Here is a 17,892-nt window from a genome sequence, read left to right as displayed (position 1 = left end):
ATCCTTTTGAGCAAGAAAATGCCAAGAACATCCTAATAGCTTCCATACGGGCCACGGGTGCAAATGTCTCTTCAAAGTCAACTCCTTCAATTTGTGAATAGCCTTTGCAGACAAGTCTTGCCTTGTTTCTGATAACCTGTCCTTCCTCATTCATTTTATTTTTGAACACCCATTTGGTTCCTATTATGTTTTTGTCCTTTGGACGAGGTACCAACTCCCATGTCTTGTTCTTCTCAATTTAGGACATTTCTTCTTCCATTTCTTTTACCCAGTGAGGATCCTTACTTGCTTCTGCAAATGTTTCTGGTTCTATCATAGATAGGAAGGCAATGACTTTTCTCTTGGGTGTAATTGATATCCTTCTTCGGGTCTACACACCTTCATCTTTATCGCCAATGATCTGCTCTTCTGGATGATATCTTTCAATATACTTCATCTTTGAAGGGGTATGAGGTGGTTCTCTTTTCTCTTCTTCTTCTTCATCATCTGTCTTTTCTTCTTTAGGTTCTTCTTCTTCAAGGAGAAAGTCATCTTCATGTTCTTCAATTTCCTTTTCTAGAAGATCTTCATCAACCTTTACATCAATTCTTTCCACTATTTTCTTCAGTCAAAAATTGTAGCACTTGTAAGCCTTGCTCCGTGGAGAGTATCCAAGAAATATCCCCTCATCAACTCGAGAATCAAACTTTCCAGGTGAGCCATCATTTATTTTTATGAAGCACTTTCTTCCAAATATCCTGAAGTACTTCACCGAAGCAGGTCTTCCTTTCCATAGCTCATAAGGAGTTTTGTCACAATTTGGTCTTAATTGAGTCTGATTCTGTGTATAGGCAGTTGTCCCTACTGCTTCCCTCTAGAATTTAGGCTGTAGGTCTGCTGCTAATAGCATGGTTCTTGCCATCTCTTGGACTGTTCGGTTTCATCTTTCAACTACCCCATTTTGCTGAGGTGTTCTGGCATCCGAGAATTCCGTTTTAATTCCATGAATATTACAGAACTTACTAAACTCATTTGATGTGAATTTTCCTCCTCTATCTGTTCTGAGGCACTTAATTTTTTAATCTTTTTCATTTTCTACAAGGGCTTTTAGATTCTTAAAACACTCAAAGGTTTCAAATTTATACTTTATGAAATATATCCACATCATTCTAGTATAATCATCAACAAATAACACAAAGTACCTTTCTCCTTGGAGTGCTTGATTTCTAGTTGGCCCACACACATCAACATGGATGATCTCCAAGGGGTTTGATGTACAGTGTTCCTTTTTCTTGTGACTGGTTCTGGTCTGCTTTCCATGTTGACATGGACCACACACTGCTTGATTTGGTTTGAACAGCCTTGGGATGTCTTGTATAGCTTTGATCTTGCTGATATTGATCAGATTTTTGAAGCTGGTATGTCCAAGTCTCTTGTGCCATAGCTAACTCTCATCTGTCTAACTCAAGTAGCATTTATTTTCCTGAATCTTGTTCAGAATGTAAATATTGTCTGGTTTTCTCACCCCTTTTACCACAAGTTTCCCTGAGGCAGAGTTCCTTATTTCACAGTCTTTAGTGCTGAAAACAACCTTATGTCCTTGATCACAGATTTGGCTGACACTCAGAAGGTTGTGTTTGAGTCCGTCAACCAACAGAGCATCTTGAGCTTTTCCTTTTCCATTGATCAGAGTAACTGTTCCTCTTCCTGCAATTTTGCCAGTTCCGCTTCCAAAGGACACATTCCCTTCATTTTTGCTCAGTGAGATAAATTTCCTTCTGTCTCTTGTCATGTGTCTGGAGCACCCACTATCCACAAACCACTGGTTTCCATTATTTTGCACAAATAGAGCCAGACCGCATTTGTCCATGTCAGAGTTCTTACTACTCGTCTTTCTTCCTTTGAGTGAGCAATCTTGTTCATAGTGTCCATTATTGTAGAAAAAAGAGAAAGTCAGATCAAATTTAGTCAAGGGATCAAATGAATTGAGGTTTTGATTTGTCCCTGTCTTTTGGGGGCATATTAGTTGATTACTCGGTCCTTTTGCGTTGTCTTTTCACTTCTGTGAGCCATACAATGTCTAGCTTGGTGACCAAAGTTTTTACAGTGAAAATAGTGTCCAAGAAAGATGGTTTTGAAGCAACCATGGTTTAAGTCGATTTCCTTCCTGGGAATTACTCCTCCCTCGTCCTTTGGATTTTTGATGGGCCCTTGGTGGAGTACAGGTTTGTATTTGTTGTAGTGTCCATGATTCGACTCCACATTCTTCTTTGGAGTAATTCTTTCTTCATTCTTGGAATCTGGGATGCACTTTTGATAACATACTTTTTCATCTTTTGGGTTGCAAGAAAGTGCATCGACATAGATTTTCGCACTATTCTTAGTGCTTGAGGATTCTCCTTTGAAACCTATTCCACACTTATCATGTTGAGGTTTTTGATTTTTCAGAATAGTCTCAAGTATTTGAGAGCTTTTACAACCCTTTTTAATTTGCTCCAATTCCTTTTTCAGAGATACTACTTCGGCCTCGCGTTCTTCACAAGTCTCTTCTTTTTCTTTAAGCTTTGCTTCCAAGAGATCTTCTCTCCTTCTTATTTCCTCGTTTTCCACTTTGAGAGAAATGATTTTGTTCCGTAGTTTCTCGTTTTCTTCAATGGTGCTTATTAACAGTTCATCTACATTCCCTTCTAAGCTCGAGTCATCATCATCTGTGAGTGCCATGAACAATGCTTCTTGGCTTTCATCATGATCACTTTCCTCATCTGATTTCCTTTTGATGACAATAAACTCATCCTCATCAGACTCATCTTGCTTGGAGAAGAATTTTTTCTTATTGAACCCTATTATGTGCCATTCTTTTATAATTTTCTTCATCATCACTGCCATGTTTATGAGGACATTTTGCTGCATAATGACCTATTTTACCACATTTAAAATAGATAAGAGGATACTTGCCTTTAAGCTTAGATCCTCTCTTCATCTTTCGTACATATTGAGCCAATTCGGATTCCACATCTGACTCATCACTACAGTCATTTCTTTCTTTCCCTTCCTTTGACTTTGAGGCCTTGAATGCTGCATCTTTGGAGCTAGGACTACCTTTCCTCATTTCATAGGCAGTGAGAATTCCATGGAGTTCATCCATTTTGAGGGTGTCAAGATCCTTTGATTCTTCTATAGCACTTATTTTGGAGTCAAATCTGTCTGGAAGAGACCTTAATACCTTTTGAACAATGGTACTTTCTTCAACTTTTTCGTCCAATCCTTTCAGGGAATTTACCACTTCAGCTACTCGGAGGAGATATGCTGCAATGTCTTCTTCATCTTCCATCTTCAAACTTTCAAATTGTCTTCTGTGAGTTTGAAGCTTTTCCTTTTTGACTTTTGAGTCTCCATCATACAAGCCAACTAGCTTCTCCCACATTTCTTTGGCAGAGTTACAGTGCATGATTTTTGTAAACTCAGAATCAGTGATTCCACTAGTGATAGAGTTCATGGCTTTTGCATTTGCAATGTAGGCTTTCCTCTCGTCTTGGTCTGTTGGAAGAGTGGAAGTCGCTTGGTATTCAGTTTGACAAAAATTCCAGACTTCAGGTCCAAGGGACATTAAATAGTAAGTCATTATTTTCTTCCAAAACCCAAAGTTAGTGCCATCGAATAGAGGAGGTTTTCCTGATGCTTCATGATTTCTCATCATGGCTGCTGATCCTTCTTCAAGTTGTCAGGCTAGTATGAAGAAGCCTGCTCTGATACCAATTGTTGGAAATACTGAGGGGGGGGTTGAATCAGTGTTTCTTACAATTATTTTTAATTGTTCTAGAGACTCCCAAAAGCATATATGTATTTGTATATGTATACACAAACCACAGAAATCAACAGCTAGAATTAATGCTTTTATTAAAGAAACGCAAAAACAGTGCAATGAAATAAATACAGTATTAATATATATCTAATTGTGAACAGTTGCCAAGCTCCAACCTGGACTTCAGAGAGGCTCCAACCTCAAGAGCACCAACTCTGTTTTGCCAAGACACCAATCTTGGACTTAGGAGCACCAACTCCCAAGGACTTCAATCTTGTTCAATTCTGAGGCTCCAACCTCTTTGGTATACACTGGTGTGCTGCTACACTCTTTTCAGCTTCCACTGCTTCTACTGCCCCCTTTGCCTCTCCTGCTTCCACTATCTCATACTTAGGTTATACCATACACCAACAACAACATCAGTTCTCTGTTTTTGTTTCTTTTATACATTCCATGCCTCTGTCCATTCATTTCCTCTTTCTCATTAGCTCTTTGGCTTCCTTTCTCCACAGGCTCTTTGGCTTCCTCAATGCTTGCTTGCCCTATCAGTTACCTCCTCTCTTTCTTGCTTCTTCGGCTTCCTGGACTTCAGTTCCCTCTGTCTATCCAATCGTTCCAATAATCACATGATACATATATTAAAATTGTAACAACACTCCTATTTTGCTCATGATCGCAGGCATACACTAGAGCCGCTTCATTTAATAGACAGCCACATCTTATCCCAATCATAATCGCCATGATTCAGTCTCCCACACTATCGGGACTGTTCCTTACAGTATTTTTGCCTCGAAACCTAATGGCCTGGGTACAGGCGTTAGGGATAATCTTCCCAATCTGGCAGTAATTTCTCCTATATCAGTCTCAATTTCCCTTTCTTCTTCTATTGGCTTATCAGTCATTAAACTGATATCTTCATTGATCTCTCCAAGCCCACAATCCTTGCTTAATTGACAAATAGTGCTTTACTCTTCCATCGGGCAGCAATTCCAAAGGAATAACTTAAAAAAAACACTATCAGAGGCTTTTATAGGAATAATACGCCCAACACTCTATCGGCGGCTTTATGCTATTGGCAGTAATTCAAAAGAGAGAATTTAAATACATTCGCGCCTTATGATATCCCTTTTCCCTTTCCCCCGATGCGATATCGGCAATCGCTATCGGCGGAGTTTGTACACCAATGCTTCCAATTTGCTGTGCGGACACGACGCACATTAAGCTCCCTTCTAAAGAGATTTCGGGTCCAGCCTATCAGCAATTCCCTATCAGCAGATTTGCAATGTAATGGGTCTATGGACCCAATGCTCCTTTAGGCTATGTTTTATAATATTTCGGCTCCGATTATCGGAGCGTACACTCTAAGCCTTTGCGGACCCGATATCCATTAACTCCAATCTATAGTATTTCGGCTCCGGGATATCAGAGCTCTCCCATGTAGCCGTATCAAAGGTTCCTTTCAGACCCGAAATCCTTATCCACTGCACTTTATAATATTTCGGCTCCGGGATTTCGGAGCGCACAGTTAAGAGCTTAAACGGCCCTCTCCGATGCGATATTGGGTTCGAACCCGATATGGGTCTGGACCAATCTTAATAAGAATTCACGTCCACCCAATGTTCTGTTTAATGGTTTATCCGCCATTTCTTTGCAGAAATGGAATTCGCTGCCTTGGAGGGATTTTTGTGTTTAAACATAGTTTCGTCACAATCTCTGCCTCCGATACAGTATTCCTTAAGCACTATTGCTCTGATAGCTGTGATTGCTGCGTCCCATGGATATATGGCTCCCGATAGCTGTGTGCTCCTCTTGTAGGTTCTTCGTGGCCATGTATTACATGCAGCACTCCTCTGTTTGCTCCTCTTCTTTGGCATATACATATGGCATATATATGTGCTCTGTTCCATTTGCTCTGTTTGCTCCTGTAGCTCCGCTAACTCTGTCTGCTCCATTGCTCCTCTTCTTTGGCATATATGTATGGTCTATATATATGTGGCTCCTCCGATATGTTCCTCTTTGCTCCAATGTGGCTCCTCTAGCTTGGTCTGCTCCTCTTGGCTCCTTTTGCTCCTCTTGGCTCTGATATGCTCTGTCTCCTCCTCTTGAATATTGCCATATTGACATCAATGACAATCTGTGTCCAACAAAATGCAAAGTCTTTCTTCCGCCGATATCACACTTTCCCCTCGCCAATTGCGATATCGCATAACCCTCCCCTCGCCGATTGTGATATCGCATGTCTTCCGCCATTTCTGATATCACATAAATTTCTTCTTCCGCCAATATCGCATATCGCAGTTTTCCACCGATTGTTATATCCAAGTCTCGTTGCCACTCCGCTCACCGATTGTGATAAAGACCCGCCCACAGATTGCGATAAAGACCCTCTAGCTAATCACAATATTTCCTCCTCCATGTCGATCACATAAAGTTTCACCTCCCCCCAGCCCCCGTCGATTGCAATGTTGCAATCAGGGATTGCACAGACATAACTCCCTCCTCCGCCGAACTCCCTTATGATTTGTGATTGCGATGGATCTGAAAGGTTATGTGTTGTAGTTTTGAGAAATTTTAGGTTTGGCGTAATGGGAAATCACCATAAAATCAATGTCAAAGCTCCTTTTCACTTTTCGATGGCATATTGCGATTGTCACAATAGCAGTCCTAGATCAACGACCTAGATTGAATCAGGCCCAGATCAACAAATATTAAACTTCCCTTTTCGCTTTCGCTTAGTGGGACAACAATGATGTTTTTCAGCAGCATGGTCATCAAAGAAAACAGCGAGAAAAGAGGAGAGAGAGGGTGTTTTTCGGCATTTATCCAGCAACATGGTCATCAAATAAAACGCAAACAAAAGAGGACAGCGAGACACAAAGGATAGTAAAAGCACTTTCAAACATGGTTCAAATAGAAAACAACACGCCTATCATCACGATAAACCATATTGCTTATTTAAAGGCCCAGAAACAGCACAATAGAATTCAAAAGGCCGGATGCTCTAAATTTCCACAAATACAGTGCCAACATTACAAATTGTTGCAACTTTTTCCTGAATTATTATAATAGTTGGATAAATTATGTTTAGATGTGACTCCTATTTGTATTCAAATTCTGTTAAAACATAAAATTCCTATGAAAACTCTATTAGTTAGAAGAAAAAGGAGGAATGGGTCTCTAGAAAAATAAATCAAATTTAGCACAAGTGGAAAGATATGTAAAGGGATCCTTTCTCTATAAATAGATAGATTTTCGACTCTAAGAAGGGTTGATGGAGAGTGTGAAAACTGACCTTCTGTAATATTTTGATCTTTTAATAGAAAACCAGTAGCAACTTTGTTTTTTCACCTGGGATTCATGTTATGGCTTTTATGAGTTTTTATTATGTTGTTTCAAGTTTTACATAGTATCTTGATTACTTGGAAATCTGTCAAACAACTCCAATTTCCTTCATTTACTGTGTATGACTGTGGGTGTCCATTTGTATCAGTTTTAAAGCCATAGATGCCTCAACTTCCATTAAACATTATTGTTGATCATAATCTATTTTAATTTGACTCCATGCCCAATGATGGCAGTAATCACATTTTTCCTCACCTACAAAATCGCAAAAAGAGATTAGAGTTAGTCTCTGAATTTTGAGTTTATCACAAGTCATTTTATAAATATTTTGAGAGAGCCCTCTCCGACTGGAAGGACTAACTTCCAATCTAAATTTGGTTTGAAATAGCTACACTTGGTTGAAGGTTGATAAAGTCAAACCTATCCTAGCCCAGTGATAACAACTGGAACCCTATAGTTTCTCCCACAATGCCTGCAAGGGAGAGACTGCAGTCTTTTTCAGCGTGTTCTGTGCCAGAGTGCATGATTTAAGCCACTTTTCCAGGGCTAGTCTCCAAACCAATTCCTAGAACTTGATGAGACTTTCCAAGAAAATAAATGACACCAAGGAAAAGCCTCTAACACAAAACTTGATCAAGGGATTGACCTAACCAAGCCTAACCATGACAGACATTTTGTCGAACACTTAGTAAATATGCAACCTACAAGTGTAAATAACATATCTAAGCATAGGGATCTCATACTTATTTGAGGTTCACCATGAATCATTGTTTCCTTATCACTTTAACTGTCATTCCATCCATTAGGTCATATATAGATCATCTATTCATTTACAAGTAAAAACATGCTAAGAGCCATATATAGTTGTTTTCATAAAACACACATATAACCAGCATAATAACATCAGAAATATTCATGAAATCATAGCCATATAAACCACATATAATCCAATATAATACTCATATAAATACAAGGAGAAATAACCTTTCATTAATGATGCAAAAACCAAACCCGGGATGGGACTTCCACATTCCACCAGACCATAGAATGGCTAAGCCAAACCTCTCTTCATCCATTCACCCATTGCCACATTCCAAGCATGAATGTGGAACTCAAACTAAAAGAACTAACCAGGGAATTATGAGGTTAAACTACCTCACTCTCATCAATAAAAACCAGGCTTTACCATAATCCATCCTGGATCACTAGATCAACACAATTAACACATCATAACGAGCTTTACCGTGATCTCCACCCGATCACTAGGCCAAACACGCATGTATGCCACCAGATTTCGCCACCTACACTGTGAGGAATTTTCCTATCTCCTAGTCTCTCAGGCTTTACAACAATCCAAAATCGGATCACTAGGCCCTATACCGAGACCCACTCTCCAAGATTTACCGCATATCCAAAACCTGGGATACTAGGCCCAACTTAGAGAAAACCACCTCTTGGCTTTACCAAATATCCTACCATTCACCAACAAGGATTCCTAGGCCCACCGAGGCAACACAATCTTGGCTTTACCGCAACCCACGGTCTGGCTTAGGGGTCACTAGGCCAGTGGTTTTAACGTGATCCATAGTCTATTTCAGGGACCACTAGACCATGTGTTATATCATTCAGAGATCCACCCCACTCAGCTTCGAATCCATCTAGTAATCCAACTCAATCAAAACATGAGAATCCCATCACACCATGGCTATCCGAAAATAACAATGCTAGGCTAAAAACACCGTTACACCTAGAAAAACCCATGCCACAATAGCAAAAGAGCCACATGCAATACCATGCATGCCAAATCTAGCAAGGAAAATACACATGCAAATCAATACATGCAAAGCATCCTAATGTAGTTGCTTGATCCTTCCCTTCCTTGCTTGATCCTTTGCTTCCTCTTGCCTTCTTTGCCTTTCTTGATCCCATGCATAACCATAGAAAAACTTGAGCCAAGAGCTTACATTGACTAAGAAGCTTGCCAACTGATCCTCAGAAACCTTTTTATGAATGAGACCTCTATTTTCTTCATTTTCCATTATTTTCCTTCAATTTCCTCCTCACATGCAACCTGTGACCTTTCACCTTAATTTTCTCCTAATTTCGTTTAGTTTCACAAATAAATGTGTCAAAAATGCCTTTTTTCCTTTCCAAATCCTTAGCCATTTCCTTTGCCAATTTCCTTAGCCATAAACAACCAAATGAACACCCCCTAGGATGCCTTGCCCAACATTCATCTTGGAATACGTGTCCCATCACCGTGGCCTTATGTATATTTTTACATGAGTTTTTAACCAGGGTTGTTACAAGCAACTCAACCCACCAAGAGATCCAAAGTGTTTGTCCAACCAAGGTTACGAGATTAGTAACTCAACCGAAGATGTTACAGGGCTCTAGAGCATTTGTCCAACCCATGCTCCAGGACTAATGGCTCAACCTAAGGTAAGGAAACATGAGAACCAACCAAAACAAAACAATGAAAACAAACCCACAATCTCCATGGTTGTCCAAGAAATGGCAAGGCTAGGCAAACCACTGTCAATCTCGGCCATCCTCCATGTCCATGACAGATCACAATCAACAAAGCACATGCTTATGTCATTCATGCCAAAACTAGTGAGGAAAACATACATGCAACTCGGTACCTACAAGCAAAATCTGATGTAGTTGTTGATCTCAATGTCCTCTTGCACTTTCCTGCTCTTCCTTTGCCTTCTTTCTCTAAGAATCCAAGTATGCCACACCCTCCAAGAGTGCTTCAAGAAAAACTCTAAGTCTCCAAGAATATGAGAGAGAGAGAGAGAGAATAATGAGAGAACTCCAAAACTGAACTGAAAAAAGGTTACCAACTGATCCTCAGAATCCTTTTTATGAATGAGGCCTCTATTTTCTTCATTTTCAATTGTTTTCCTTCATTCTCCTCCTCACATGCAACCTGTGACCTTTCACCTCCCTTTTCTCCTAATTTCCATTATTTTCATAAATAAATGTGCCAAAAATACCATTTTGCCTTTCCAAAGCCTTAGCCATTTCCTTTTCCATAGCCATTAAACGATCACAAGTGATCCCCATCACTAGGATTTTTCCCAACATTCAGCTTGGAATAAGTGTCCCATCAACCATGGTTATTATTTTGCCTTTATTAACTTTTTTTACATGGAATTTTCACGAAGGTTGTTAGAGTGTGAGCCTCATTGATAATCTGTAGTTTCTCACCTTTAAGAATATAAATATTTTCCAACCTGTAGATTAACCCATTCTAGAGATGACAATTGACTTTGTTGTCACCATCTTGTACATGGCTATGGCCTTCTAGCTATTGAAACACCTCCTTGAGGTACTCATCTTCTATATATGCCTCTATGTATGCATTATGGGTAAATGGATCCATGTGCATAGGAGTTCCCAAAATTGCAATATTTGATGTGGTCGGCCTTGAAAACATGTTTTCCATCCTGTTTGTGCTACCCTTCTTATACCTGATGACTAGATGAAATTTTTTTCAAACGCCATCCACTTTTAATTTCTAGTTTACTATAGTTTACTTTGGTCCTACAAGTATGTATTGGCTAGTGATTTATGTGGATGATGGTATCCTTACCCATTAATTAATGATTCCACTTCTTGATAACTTGAACCAAGGCATAAAGCTCCTTGTCATAGGTAGGTTAATTGAGGATTCCCCCATGAAATATTTCATAATGATAGCATATAGGCCTTCCCCCTTCCATAAAAATTTCTCCCATGGCATACCCACTTGCATTTGTCTCTATTTCAAAAATATTCTACAAGTTTGGTAACATGAGAACTAGTACTTAACTTATATTTCTTTTTAACCCGGCCTTTAGCAATTTCTTCCCCCACAACAAACATAATTTCCTCTCATTATTATGGCATGGAGTGTGTAGATACTGTGGAAAATGAAGCTATGAAATTCTGCAAGTATATTGTTGCTCCAGCAAAGCTACTAAATTTATTAACATTTATAGGAACTAGCCATTTCATGAAGGCATCCATCTTTGTACGACCTATCTTGAGCTCCCCCCCACCAATCACATACCCCAAATGCGCCAAATACTATTGGGAAAACTCACATTTCTTGAGATTATCCAACAGTTAATGCTTCTTCAAAGTCTCTAGCACCCGCATAAGATGTGAAATATGCTCCTCCTAGGTAGCACTATAAACTAGTATATCATCCAAATAGATTGTAACAAATAAATCTAGATATGGGCATAATTCATCATTCATTGGTCTCATAAAGGTAGCTGGTACATTACATAAACCAAATGGCATGACCAACTATCCATACAAGCCTTTCCTTATTTTTAAGGTAACCCTCTTCTTTGATGTATACTTGGTGGTATTTTGATTTGAGTTCCAAATTTATAAAGTATTTTATGTGTTGCAAATGATCTAATAGATCATCGATCCTGGGTAGAGGGTACTAATTTTTGGGTGTAATCTTGTTTAATGCTTGTAATCGATGCACATTCGCCAAACCCCATCCTTCTTTGGTACAATTATGATGGGTGACCCACAAGGTGAGGTTCTTGGTTGAATCGCACCCTGCTCCAGTAGTTGTTCCAATTGTTTATTGTTAGGAAACCAGCTCACAAAAAGATAGAAAAGATAGATCAATGCCTTAGAATTCAGCCTCTTCGAGGGGGCAACCTCCTTTACATTACACAAATGAACAATTCTTGGATGATACAAATGACTAAACCTCCCTTCTATATATAGGAGTCTAAGGGGTCACAATGTAATCAAGCCGACATAACAGTAATAACATAAGGGCACAAAAATAACAATAGTGGGTTTCTATGGGGCATACTAATAACAATATGGGGGAAATAGGGGCACAATAATAACAATAAGGGATACAATGACAATAGTAATGGGGGAATCACTAGTATTATAGGGGCCTAACATGCCCCTCTCCTTCCGAAAAGTGTTTTCCTCAATGCTTGAGTAGTTCTAGATGCTTCTATATAAAATTCTCATCCTCCCATGTGGAATCTTCAACAGATAAGTTCTTCCATTTGATGAGATACTCTGAAATTGATCGATTTCATAGCTGTCGAGTTCTTGTTTCTGTGACCGCTTCCAGTTCCAATATGATTTTTCCTTCCTCATCAAGTTCTGGCAATATTGTTTGAACTGGGAGCCTGTCACATATAACCTTCTTAAAACATGAAACATGGAAAACTGGGTGCACTCGGGAAGCTGCAGGAAGCTCCAATTTGTATGTCATAGTACCAATCTTTTTCAACACCTTGTATAGACCATAATACGTTGGTGATAATTTATTACCTTTCTTAGCTTGCTTGATGGACATTTGTTTATATGGTTGTATCCGTAGGAATACCCAGTCACCTACATCAAAACTTATTTCACTACAATGTTGATCTGCCTGTTGTTTCATTCTATTATGTGCCAACGTGAGGTTATCCTTTAAGAGTTGCAGAACTTGTTGTTGATGCTCGATGTGATGTTCCACTGCTTGCTTCTTAGAATTTTCTCTTAAATATGATGTGATGGATGGTGGATGATATCATAAAGTGCCATAAATGGGGTCATTTTTGCTACAGTATGGAAGGAAGTGTTATACCACCATTCAGCCAAAGGCAACCATTTGACCCATTGTGTTTGTTTATCAGATACAAAGCAACAAAGATATCCTTCCAAACATTTGTTTACTATCTCAGTTTGCCCATCAGATTAAGGATGATAAGATGAGCTATGAGCTAACTAAGTACTGAGACAAGAAAATAATTATGTCCAAAAATTTCCAGTGAAAATGGGATCTTTGTCACTTACAATAATCTTTGGGTTTCCATGTAGCTTTTGAATTATTTCCATAAATGCAGTAGAAATTGTACTAGCTTTAAATGGATGTCATAATACACAAAAGTGTGCATACTTGGTAATTCTCTCAACTACCACCATGATGACACTCTTTCCTTCGGACTTGGGTAAACCTGTGATAAAATCCATTGAAACTTCCTCCCAACGTTGGCCTGGAATGGATAAAGGTTGTAATAGACCTGGGGTCTTAATTGTTTCAACTTTATTTTGTTGGCAAATCAAACATTCCGCCACAAACTTTTGAATATCCAATTTAAGGCCATCCCAAAAAAATTCCTTCTTAACCCTATGGTAAGTCTTTAAAAACCCTGAGTGCCCTCCTAAGGGAGAAGTGTGCAATTCCATAAGAATATTTTGTTTGAGTTGGGAATTCTTACATAGGTATAAGCGATTTTTGTACCATAACGAATCATTTTTCCAGCTAAATGTATCAGATGTACTGGGCTCTTGTTGTAACTTTCGAATGAGTGCCCACACTTCTTCATCATTCTTCCATTCCTTCCTTGCTTCATTTATCCAATCTAGTTGGATAATAGAAATGGCGCACAACAATGCCTCCACACCCTCATCCTTTCTTGAGAGTGCATCTGCCACAACATTTTGCTTCCCTTTTTTGTAGATGATTTCAGTCATAACTCGACATCTTTGTGACCCATTTTTGTTGCTCTTCAGAGGATAATCTTTGTTCTAAAAAGTATTTAAGACTATCATGATCCGTTTTTACCTTGAAGTGTCTTCCCATTAGTTAGGGTCACCATTTCTTAAGTGCATGTAGTATTGCTAACATTTCCTTCTCATAAATAGCTTTGTGTAAATACTTTCCCTTGATTGGACGACTTTCGAAAGTAATGGATCTTTCATCTTGCATTAAAACAGCACCAATTCCATTTCCTAAGGCATCACATTCCACAATAAAGGTTTTTGCGAAGTCTGGCGTAGCTAAGACTAGTGCTTGGCACATTGCCTCTTTAAGATGCTCGAAGGCCTTTGTTGCTTCTGGAGTCCATGAAAATGGATCTTTCTTCAATAATGTTGTTGGAGGTGCTACTATTCTCCCATAATTCTTAACAAACTTGTGATAATACCCTGTCAACTCGAGAAATCCTCGCAGATGCTTTATGGATGTGGGGATTTTCCATTCCTTAATGGCTTTAATTTTGCTAGGGTCTACCTTAACACCTTCATGAGATACAATATGACCCAGCTATTCCACCTCTTATACTCCAAAGAAACATTTGGAGCTTTTTGCATATAATTGTTTCTCCTTATATAGTTTGAGCACCCTGTCAACATGTTCAACATGATCCTTCCAAGACTTGCTATAGATTAGTATATCATCAAAAAATACTAACACAAATTTTCTAAGGAAGGGTTTGAAAATGGAATTCATCAAACCTTGAAATGTAGAAGGTGCATTGGTAAGGCCAAAAGGCATGACCAAAAATTCATAATGACCCTCATAAGTTCTAAATGTTGCTTTGGAATGTCTTCAATCTTCATTCTGATTTGATGATATCCTGAATGAAGATCCAACTTGGTGAAGTAAATTGATCCATGCAATTCATCCAATAATTCATCAATGACAGGAATGGGGAATTTATCTTTAATAGTGAGCTTGTTGAGCTCCCTATAATCCGGACACATGCACCATGATCCATCCTTCTTGTGCATCAATACTACTGGAGCAGAGAAAGAACTTTGACTAGGTTGAATTATACCAGCCTCTAGCATTTCTGCAACCATACGTTCAATTTCACTCTTTTGGGCATAGGGATATCTGTATGGCCTGATGTTTGGAGGAACACTTCCTGGAATCAAATGAATAGCATGATCATGATCATTAATAGGTGGGAGACCTTTGGGAGTCTCAAATACCTTGGAATGATTGTCCAAGACTTTTTGGATATCTAGAGAAATAGATGATTTCGATGTGGGAACCTCTAGCGAACATAATTGTGCAATTACACCTCATTGTTCCTTCTTTAGAAGCTTTGTCATACTATTAGAGTTGATTATCTTTCCCGGTTTCCCTGCAATACCCCTTAATTCAACTTCCTTTCCTTCTGCACAAAATTTCATGAAAAGTTCTTGAAAATTAAAAGCTATTGTACCCAAGGATTGTAGCCATTGGACTCCTAGTACAACATCGGCACAACCCATTGGAATGGAAAGCAAAGGGCTATTCAATACATATTCTCCCATGGATAAGTTGATATTATGGCACTTTCCAGAGCAATTTATGGTTCCTCCACTTGCAACCATCACTTGACACTCTGGTGTTGGATATTGGAAGCAATTCAATTTCTTTGCTATCTTACAATGAATAAAATTATGAGTACTTCCCGAATCAATCAACACTATTACCCTTTTCTTCTTGATATATCCTTCTATCTTGATAGTTTGAGGAGTGGTAATTCCAACCAATGCATTACAAGATATGGTAGGATTTATTTCTTCTTTGTCTAGGGTTTGTTCCTGGAGTATATCCTCTTCTTTTGACATTTCTTGTTCCTTATCTTCCTCCTCTTCACAATCTATGTAGAATAATTTCTTCTCGGCACACTTATGACCTTTAGTGTATTTGCTATCACAACTATAACAAAGCCCTTTTGCTCCCTTTTCTTCCAATTGTTGTGGTCTCAACCTTGTAGGTTGTGGAAGGCTAGGGGCAACAACAATTCCATCTTTATAGTTGTGAGTGGTAGGCTTCCTTGTTGCCATAATTTTGCTTTCCATTTTTCTTGCTAACCTGAATGCCTTCTCCAATGAATCAGGTTCCCAAAGGTGAACCTCATGTTGGATATTATCCTTTAAAGTCCCAATGAACACATCAATGCTATGCTCCTCTGGAATACATTTTACCCTTATGTTGAATTTTTGGAATTCCTCAATGTGCTCCATCATTGAACCCTTTTGTTTGAGATTTATCAATTGGCTAAAAAGGTGTTGCTTTTTGTATCCTCATAATGTGCTATCATTTCTTCCATAAAAATTTCCCAAGTGACAATTTGGTTACGAGAGAAAAGCCATAAATACCATACAAACTAATTTGGTTCCAAATATAAAGTTGCAATACATACCTTTTGTGTGTTTTGCACATTATGGAGATCAAAAAATTGCTCCATCTATAGTATCCATGTTCTGGGATCCTTGCCATCAAACTTCCTCATATCAATTTTTGGAACATGGCAAGTCTTCAATCCAACATTAGAGTCTATGAAATCATGATTAACATTTTGTTTGTTCTCATCATTAGTTTCCTTTACTACCCTTTCACCATTAGTGACCATTTCTTGTAGCAACTTATTCAAATTTATCTTCAATTCTTCCATCTTATCATCCATGCCATTCATCTTAGCATCCATGCCATTCATCCTAGCTTCTACGCCTTTCTTTAAACCATCCATATTAGCTTGTATGCCATTCATATTAGCTTCCACGCCATTCATCTTGGCTTCATTTACCTTTAGTGAGATTGAAATTTGGTGTACTTGGTCTTGTAATTTTGATATATCATGTTGCATTTCTTCCTCTTCTTCATGAGTCATGCTAAAGCTTTCAAGTTGCTTACTAGGTGTTTCAATTTTCTTTCTTCGGGGCATTAATCAATGCTAATAATTCTTCACTATTCCCTTTGAATTCCTTCAAACTAATTTTTCAAACCAATCTTATGCAAAATTCAAAAAAACTACACACCTTTTTTTCACTTTGTAAGAGCTCGATATTGAATCTGTTGTATCTCTGTAATTGTGGATCTTGAATATCTAAAATCTCATCATGCAGTAGAGCTTTGAGTCCTCTTTCTAACCATGCAAGTCTGATGAATGTTGGATTCTCCAACGAAGAGTTATGCCAAATCTCCCACGGTGACCTGATTATATAATAGTTCAGTAGAGAAAAATTGTACGATGTTCCATGTGTCACTGTTTTGACCTTAGTATCTAAAACTGATACACAAAAAACTACAGGCCTTCCTCTTTCTGAAACTTCTTACGAAATTTCAATATGATGCTAAAAACAAAATTTATGACGATTTTCCCCAGGTCACCTGTTTGGAATGTAATTCGAGAGTCTGCAAAAACACCAACTTCCTCAGATCATATCTCTGCAAATATAGCGAGACAAGCTCTAAAATTTGGATCCAAAGTTCAAAACGATTTCCCAAATGGGTTTTTTTTTAGCTTCTGAAACGTCGCAGAAAAAAATTTATAGCGAAAATTCCACGATGACCTGTTTGGAGCAGCGAAACCCTAGAATCCAAAGCTCTGCTACCAACTGTTAGGAAAACAGCTCACAAAAAGAAAGAAAATATAGATCAACGCCTTAGAATTTAGCCTCTTCGAGGGGGAAAACTCCTTTACATTACATAAATGAACAATTCTTGGATGATACGAATGACTAAACCTCCCTTCTATATATAGGAGTCTAAGGGGTCACAATGTAATCAAGCCGACATAACAGTAATAACATAAGGGCACAAAAATAACAATAGTGGGTTTCTATGGGGCATACTAATAACAATATGGGGGCAATAGGGGCACAATAATAACAATAAGGGATACAATGAAAATAGTAATCGGGGAATCACTAGTATTATAGGGGCCTAACATTTATTCACTTCATTTGCTTCTAGATTGGACTACTTATGCAATCAACTATTCAACATTCTAGTTTGGCAATAATTGTGTTTCATGCTCCACTTTCCTTTGTTATCACAATTTTAGTTAATAGTTTTAAAGCACTGACAGTTTCAGTGTCACCCCTGATTTGTAAAAAACAGGGTTAAAGTGGTGATAGATAGAATATCACCGTTATTGTAAGTTTTGAAAATAAAATGTGTGGACTTTAAAAGTAGTAGAACATATTTGTAAAAATGGTCAGTGAAATGCTAACAACTAGAG

The sequence above is a fragment of the Pinus tabuliformis genome, chromosome X, assembly GCF_031772625.1.
Source record: "Pinus tabuliformis cultivar Carrire ecotype Pingquan chromosome X, CPIR1, whole genome shotgun sequence".
NCBI classification, from domain to species: Eukaryota; Viridiplantae; Streptophyta; class Pinopsida; order Pinales; family Pinaceae; genus Pinus; species Pinus tabuliformis.
The sequence above is the reverse complement of the archived record's forward strand: the minus strand, read 5'-3'. Positions refer to the sequence as shown.